This window comes from Nerophis ophidion, linkage group LG01 (assembly GCF_033978795.1).
Source record: "Nerophis ophidion isolate RoL-2023_Sa linkage group LG01, RoL_Noph_v1.0, whole genome shotgun sequence".
Taxonomy (NCBI): Eukaryota; Metazoa; Chordata; class Actinopteri; order Syngnathiformes; family Syngnathidae; genus Nerophis; species Nerophis ophidion.
Window position 1 is genome coordinate 50,022,962 of NC_084611.1, and position 6,331 is coordinate 50,029,292.

Genomic DNA, 6,331 nt, shown 5'->3' on the forward strand with positions numbered 1-6,331 from the left:
CTACCTGCAATTCCTGCCTGTCCAGTCCTATTGCATCTTGGGGTGACTCAACACGCACACACGATGCGTTTCCAACGTGACACTTTGTTTGTTTACTTACTACTAAAAGACAAGTTGTCTGGTATGTTCACTATTTTATTTAAGGACAAATTTGTTCTTTGATTCCAATAAAAAAACGCATGTTTGATATATCATAAAATTTTTCAAATGAAGCCAATAATGACATTTTACTTGTGGTCCCCTTTATTTTGAAAAGTATCGACCACTCTACCTGTATCACGTTTCCCATATTAGAAACTGCTAAACCAGTGTTGGGCCATTAGGTGCTGAAAGCTCCTGTTGTGTTCCTGGCTGAGCAAGTCAGATAAGAGCTGAGAGATATCAGGCATAAGGCTGGCTCCTCCTGTCACTGCGACCAACGTTTGATATAATCCTTAATTTGGTTACTTGCTGGAAAACACTGTTACTCCCAACACTGATAGGCACTTGTTAAACACGCTCTGCTTCTTCCTACTCCTTTTCAGACATGTTTTTTCTTATGTGATGCAACTTAATGAACGTGGTTTGGCATGTTAGGATTAAATTGCTTGCCCCGTGACCCGTGACGATGCAGGGACAGCAGACGGCTTGCAGGCACAAGTATTTTTAACTAGACGAAGCAATTTAGGTAGAAAACGTGTGGGAATGCTCCAATGCTGAAGCTGAACTATTGTCGGAGTAGTTTGAATGTTGAAAGCTGACGCGAACTGAAATTCTAGTGCAATGTAGAGCTGCTTTGAAATAAATTGGTTTAGGAGTTATGCTTGAAGACATTTTTTATTGCTTCAATCACAATTTCTCAGGATTCTAGCAACATTACTGTCATACTGAGTAAAGAACACATTTTTGTGTTTGCAAACCTACAAAAGCACGATTCTAGTGAAACTCACAAAGATACATTACGACAGGCACTATTAGACATATTGCATGATTGGTTTAGGAATTATGCTTGAAATAATTTGTATTGTTTCAAACGCATTTTCTCAGGATTCTTAAAATATTACTGTCATTTTGAGGGAAAAAAAATATTTTTGGTGTTTGCAAAGCTTACAAAAGCAAATGTTTCTAGTAAATCACACAACGATACATTATTACATGCGTTATTAGAAATATTGCATGTGTGGTTTAGGAGTTTTGCTTGAAGACATTTTTTATTGCTTTAATCACATTTTCTCAGGATTCTAACACCATTACTGTCATATTGAGTAAAGAACACATTTTTGTGTTTGCAAACCTTACAAAAGCACATGTTTCTAATTAATCATGCAAATCTACATTATTACAGGCATTATTAGACATATTTGCATGTTTGGTTTAGAAGTTATGCTTGAAGACATTTTTATTGCTTCAATCACATTTTCTCAGGATTCTAACAACATTACTGTCTTATTGAGTAAAAAACAAAATGTTATGTTTGCAAACCTTAGAAAAGCACATGTTTGTAATAAAACTCAAAGAGATACATTAAATACAGGCATTTTAAGTCATATTGCATGTTTGGTTTAGAAGTTATGCTTAAAGACATTTTTATTGCTTCAATCACATTTTCTCAAGATTCTAAGAACATTACTGTCTTATTGATTAAAAAACTAATTTTTGTGTTTGCAAACCTTACAAAAGCACATATTTTTAGTAAATCACACAACAATACATTATTACAGGCATTATTAGACATATTGCATGTTTGGTTTAGAGTTATGCTTGAATACTTTTTCTATCGCTACATTCACATTTTCTCAGGACTCTAACAACATTACTGTCATATTGAGTAAAAAACACATTTTTGTGTTTGCAAACCTTACAAAAGCACATGTTTCTAGTGAAACTCACAACAATACAATATTACAGGCGTTATTAGACATATTACATGTTTGGTTTAGGAGTTATGCTTGAAACTATTTTTATTGGTTCAAATGCATTTTCTGTGGATTCTAAGAACATTAATGTCATATTCAGTAAAAAAAATAATTTTTGAGTTTGCAAACCTTACAAAAGCACATCTTTCTAGTGAAACTCACAAATATACATTATTATAGGCATTATTAGACATATTGCATGTTTGGTTTAGGAGCTATGCTTGACCACATTTTTATTTCTTCAATCACTTTTTGTCAGGATTCTAACAACATTACAGTCTTATTGAGTAAAAAACAAATGTTTGTGTTTGAAAACCTTACAAAAGCAGATGAAAAGCAGAAGCTGTACTGAAATGTAGTAAGAATATTGAAATGCTAACTGTTGGTATCGCAGGAGGAGCTAGCATAATTTAGGAATATACAAAGCAACAACAACTATACATGTTTGCTCTAAATGTATCCCATTTTCTAAAAAGCTGGCATAAAAAGTTTGCGCCAAGTAACGAAATCCATGACTCAATGATGAAACCAAAAACTAAAGTGCAGCTAGGGAGTGCACCGCAAGCATCGGGAAAGCTATGCAGGAACAAAGTAGATGCAGCACTGAAACAGGGCTAGAGGCGGAAGTAAATAAAACTAATAAAACAATGAGAAACAGAGACAGAAAAAAGTGCTTCCAAACACAAACCAAACGGCACAACAAGAGCACCAGAACAGGAAGTGACTCTAAACACATTCTAAACCGTTAGTATTCTCGGCAGTGGAACAGTCCACCTTACTTTTGATTGCCTTGGTGGAGGTCTGTGCCATATTTATTTGGCCAATTAACCTCATAACTTGGCTTGCTTCCTGGCTACAGTGCTAAGCCTCCTGGGTAAATAAACATTTACTTCCTAATTAACATGTATTCACATGTATTCATATTTTTCAACCACTGTGATGTAACAAAAATTTGCAGTGCTGACCTAACAAAGGCAACATTTTAAATGTTAGAGATGTTGAAGTGTGATGACAAATTCTCATTTACCATAAAAAATGACTGCTATGCTATAAAATTACTCCTACTACTATAAAAACCGGCCGGCACATCAGCGGCGCATTTTCTACATACAGCTACAAAAAAAAACATTTTTTGGAAAATTTTGATCAAAAGTATTAGCAGTGGAATCTTCAGTACATTCAGGAACGGCTATCTTGCTAAATGCTAACATGCTAACTATCAGCATTTCTAAATTTTCACTATTTTACTCACATAAATATACACATATATTCCAGACATTGTGTTGGAACATTCTAGAAGTGCTTTGTCACTTCTGGCATTTCCTGTCATCTGTTTCAATACTTTGCGACATACTAGAAGTATCTTAACTTTTCTTATGTTATCATGATAATGGTTACCTACGGCGGGGGAAGATGACAACACAGCGACAGGGAGAAGTTCAACAGGTTTATTGAACTTATTTGTGTGTCGGAATGTGTACGCTACTACGTGTGTGTGGTATAAGACGATGTGAATAATTGATAATGTAAGTGTTACCAGATGGTGTTGTTCCTGCATGTTGGAGGAATTGTCCACAAATCCCAAGGGGCAAGGCAAGAAAGCAGTCCGTGAGCAAGCGAGAGGTCGGGGCCTGAAAGAGGCATCGAGGTCCGTGTCCGAGCGGGGATCGAGGATCGAGGGAAGCAGTCCAAAGTTCGTAGGGAAGTCCAAGAGAACAAGGCACACAGCTCGATCAGTGGAGCCAGAGGGAAAAAAATGACATGTAAGACACGGGCAGAGGGAAAGCACAGAGAGCAGGTAGGAGGAGGGAAGCCAGAGACGTAGATGCTTACGACGGAGAGTGAACTACGTTACGGCACTGGATCTTCGGATCCGCTGGTCTTTATGTCATCTGCCCTCATCACAACCAGGTGCGCTGATTGTTAATTGCCTGCAGCGCGTGTTCGCAATGTGGGAAGAGCGAGCAGGGCCGTGTCCCGGGGTGCTCCTAGTCGCGCTGCTGGGAGCGCTTGCTGTAGATGGCATGAGGGAGTGCGCATGCGCCGTGACAATAATGTTAGCATGCTAACATTTTATGCTAGCATACTAGGTAATTTTTAAGAATTAAAGGATTTTCTACAGATAGCTCCAAAACTAAAATAACAAAAAAAAAAACATTTGCATAAAATTTTAGAATATGTCCACCGAATTTCAATCCCGGGCTTGGGAACTTTCGGTGTGGAGTTTGTATGTTCTCCCCGTGACTGCGTGGGTTCCCTCCGGGTACTTCTTCCCACTTTCAAAGACACACAGCTGGGGATAGGCCCCTCCCACCTCCAAAGACATGCACCTGGGGAAAGGCACCTCCCACCTCCAAAGACATGCACCTGGGAATAGGCCCCTCCCACCTCCAAACACATTCACCTGGGGAAAGGCCCCTCCCACCTCCAAAGACATGCACCTGGGGAAAGGCCCCTCCCACCTCCAAAGACATGCACCTGGGAATAGGCCCCTCCCACCTCCAAAGACATGCACCTGGGGAAAGGCACCTCCCACCTCCAAAGACATGCACCTGGGAATAGGCCCCTCCCACCTCCAAACACATTCACCTGGGGAAAGGCCCCTCCCACCTCCAAAGACATGCACCTGGGGAAAGGCCCCTCCCACCTCCAAAGACATGCACCTGGGAATAGGCCCCTCCCACCTCCAAAGACATGCACCTGGGGAAAGGCCCCACCCACCTCCAAAGACATGCACCTGGGAATAGGCCCCTCCCACCTCCAAAGACATTCACCTGGGGAAAGGCCCCTCCCACCTCCAAAGACATGCACCTTGGAATAGGCCCCTCCCACCTCCAAAGACATTCACCTGGGGAAAGGCCCCACCCACCTCCAAAGACATGCACCTGGGAATAGGCCCCTCCCACCTCCAAAGACATGCACCTGGGGAAAGGCCCCCCCCACCTCCAAAGACACACACCTGGTGACAGGCCCCTCCCACCTCTAAAGACATCCACCTGGGAATAGGCCCCTCCCACCTCCAAAGACATTCACCTGGGTAAAGGCCCCTCCCACCTTCAAAGACACACAGCTGGGGATAGGCCCCTCCCACCTCCAAAGACATGCACCTGGGGAAATGCCCCCTCCACCTCCAAAGACATGCACCTGGGGAAAGGCCCCCTCCCACCTCCAAAGACATGCACCTGGGGAAAGGCCCCTCCCACCTCCAAATACATTCACCTGGGTAAAGGCCCCTCCCACCTTCAAAGACACAGAGCTGGGGATAGGCCCCTCCCACCTCCAAAGACATGCACCTGGGGAAAGGCCCCTCCCACCTCCAAAGACATGCACCTGGGTAAAGGCCCCTCCCACCTTCAAAGACACACAGCTGGGGATAGGCCCCTCCCACCTCCAAAGACATGCACCTGGGGGAAGGCCCCTCCCACCTCCAAAGACATGCACCTGGGGAAAGGCCCCCTCCCACCTCCAAAGACATGCACCTGGGGGAAGGCCCCTCCCACCTCCAAAGACATGCACCTGGGGAAAGGCCCCTCCCACTTCCAAAGACATGCACCTGGGGATAGGTTGATTGGCAACACTAAATTGGCCCTAGTGTGTGAATGTGAGTGTGAATGTTGTCTATCTGTGTTGGCCCTGCGATGAGGTGGCGACTTGTCCATGGTGTACCCCGCCTTCAGCCCGAATACAGCTGAGATAGGCTCCAGCACCGCCCCCGACCCCAAACAGGACAAGCTATAGAAAATGGATGGATGGATGTCCACCGACTACTCTTAACTAAGCAACCGAGAGTCTCGACTCCATCCAAGGCTACCCACTAGCTCTCCACCAATGTCTAGTCCGCGCGGATGAATCCATCCAGGTGGACCGAAGCGTCCGACACATGCTCTTGCAGCTGGGACTCTGTGAAGCTCCATCCCGACACTCAACGTCTCTTCCTCCGCGTCTTCTCCGGTCTCTCCACACAGAGAGCCAGCAGCTGGTCTCCGGTGCAAAAAGGCTCCCCCGAGGCAGATCAAAGGTCCACAGAAAATGCACCAAAAAGCAGCGCAGAAGTCTCAAATGTTCCAAACCTCGTGCAGTCTCACAACCAAAACACAAAAAACTACATGAAAACAAGAGAAAAACTTCAAGAACAGGATGTAGGACACACAAATCCTGCAATCTGAATGATTACTATAATGACTTACAACTAAATTCAGAGATCACATTTGGCATATTTATAACTGATAGAAATTAAGTTAAAGTACCAATGATTGTCCAGTCCCCACTATGGAATGGACTCTCACTATTATGTTAGATCCACTATGGAATGGACTCTCACTATTATGTTAGATCCACTATGGACTGGACTCCACTATTATGTTAGATCCACTATGGACTGGACTCCACTATTATGTTAGATCCACTATGGACTGGACTCCACTATTATGTTAGAT